This window comes from Gekko japonicus, unplaced genomic scaffold (assembly GCF_001447785.1).
Source record: "Gekko japonicus isolate JY-2015 unplaced genomic scaffold, Gekko_japonicus_V1.1 scaffold751, whole genome shotgun sequence".
In the NCBI taxonomy this organism is placed as follows: Eukaryota; Metazoa; Chordata; class Lepidosauria; order Squamata; family Gekkonidae; genus Gekko; species Gekko japonicus.
Window position 1 is genome coordinate 29,637 of NW_015169196.1, and position 2,618 is coordinate 32,254.

Here is a 2,618-nt window from a genome sequence, read left to right on the forward strand (position 1 = left end):
TTTCTTCCCTAGGCTGGCCCTGGAGCGCCCCCGCCTTTTAAAGGCGCACGCGACGGGTGGACTTGAACTGGCAACTGGATACAGCAGGGACGCGTCCCTGCCCACGAGGGGTTAAGTCATGATCAAGTCCATGACGCCCGGTGTAGAGTGTGGTTTTTATCCCGCTCTTCTAACATACGGTTCCCCCTTCTGGTCCATTTTCTCATGACAACAACCGTGAGAGGCAGGTTAGGCAGAGAGAGAATGACTCTCTGTGAACTCAGGTCACATTAAGAGTCAGCCCAAATTAGGCTTGCCAGCCTCCAGGTGGGGCCTGGGGATCTCCCGCTTTTACAACTGCACTCCAGCTGACAGAGATCCGCTCCCCTGCAGAAACTGGCTGCTTTGAAGGGTGGACTCTGTGGCATTGTACCAGGCTGAGGACCCTCCCCCTCCCCATTTCCCGCACTCTCCTGGATCCATCCCCAAAGTGTCCAGGTATTTTCCAACCCAGACCTGGCAACCCTAGCCCAAATACATTGTCACCAGCAAACAAAGATGTTGCCCAGTTAAAGAAATCTTAAATTGTTTAATCACGTATGTTTTAATTTATTAATGACTCGATCAAATCTGTGTGTATTTGCACATGAAGAAAAAAATGCAGTAAAAACAGACCACTTCTGGATGATGCATCCATTCTCAGCCGCAAATTTCATTTGCTTCATTTGAATTCATTGGGATGAGGAAGAGGCCTTCCTGCTTTTCACAAACAAGGAATGCCTCTTCTAAGAAAGTGTGCGCTATAATGAGTACTTTTCTTTTGGCTTCCCAATTACCTATTCTTTTGGCTGCCAAATGGTAGCTTGGGAGCCGCATGCGGCTCTTTCACACATATTATGTGGCTCCCGGCAGGGCGTCTGGGGAAGCTAAATATCATTAGCAAACAAATATCACTGGGCAAATAAATATCATTATCAATATCTGCATTTACTGCTTTTGTTATTATTTTTGGCAGTATCATTTAATGTTAATAAAAAGCAAATTTTCAAATTAACCAGTAAAAACGTGTAATATTTGTTCATGTCTTACGGCTCTCAAACATCTGATGTTTATTCTATGTGGCTCTTACACCTAGCAAGTTTGTCCACCCCTGACCTAGATCAATTTTAGTCCAATTTTTAAATTAACATTGCAGTCCCAGCAACAACACTGATAATTTAATCATATTAATTATTTCATCACAGGCATACTGCATTAGGTACAGAATTTACTTTGAACATTATGTTTTCAGGTATATGCCTAAGATTTTTTTTTTAGATCCTAGAAATCCCCATTGTTGCCCACCAGCATCTGAAAGGCCAGTGAGAGAAAAATAGTGTTAAATTGGAGGGGCGCTGGCATCACAACAGTGTATGACCTTATGGCGAAAACTGGAAGTGACATCATGGCATCTGGGGGGCACTCTAGGATTTGCCTGAAATTCTAGGGTTTAACCATAGAGTTTTTCAATGCTAGAATGTCCCCACCCATGATATCACTTCTGGTTTTCGCTGAAAGTGATGCGGTACTGGTACACTTGGTCCCCGCTCCCCAAATGCTCCTGGGGGCTTGAAGTCGTGTCCTGGGGGCATCCCTAACTTGTGATTCATGTACCACCAGGCAGGTCATTCCCGTAAGCCCACTTGCGGGGAGGGCGGGGTATAAATATAATAAATAAGGTGGGGGGCTACAACAGAGAAGGCACATGTATGGGCAGTTGTTCATCTTGTCCCTTGGCAGGGTAGCACCTGCAGAAGGCCCTCCTCAGATGAATTAAACTGTCATGGCAGAGCACAGGGTGAGAGGCAGATCAAATAAGTATAAATGATTTACAGAATCTGATACGAGAATCTGTTATACTAGCAGTGAACTTGGCTGTTGAAACAACTCTGTCTAAAGCATTAGAACCAATACATACAAAAACAGATGCTTTGGCAAATCATCTGTCTATGCAAACACAGGAAATTAAAAAATCAATCTCTGTAAACAAACAAGAGACTTCAGCCTTAACAACTGTGACTAATAAGGTAGAAATCAAAATTGGAAAAATAGGACACCAACTATTTATTTATTTTTTATTTTACCTTCAACTTCTACCCCGCTCGAACCCCTCCCATGGGTCTCTGAGCGGCTTACATAGTTTGTATTATCCCTATCGATGGGCACATATATATATATCGTATTAGGGGCGGGACTACCTAACGGCACCTGGTGGGATTCAGTTGACGTGTCTATATGAAGATCTACCAGAAAATAAAAGCAACTTACAAACAATAGACTTGTTACAAAAACAAGCTATAAATTTGACATGCGGGGAAAAAACACAGCTAGAATCAAGACACAGAAATGATAAACAATCTGATCCTCATGGAAAGCCCACAGAGCTAAATAAAACATGGCCATACAATATTTTGCTAGATGTGGAAATGCAAAGTGAATGGCTTGAACCCCCTGATAGTACGGGCCAAGATTCTGGGATTTAAAACAGAGGTAGACCAGTGGCTAAGGGTATGGGAAAGAAATACAAAGTCAAATAGTCCTACATTATATAAGGTGAAGATGTATAAAATTTTCCACAGATGGCTGATTAAGTGAAAGGC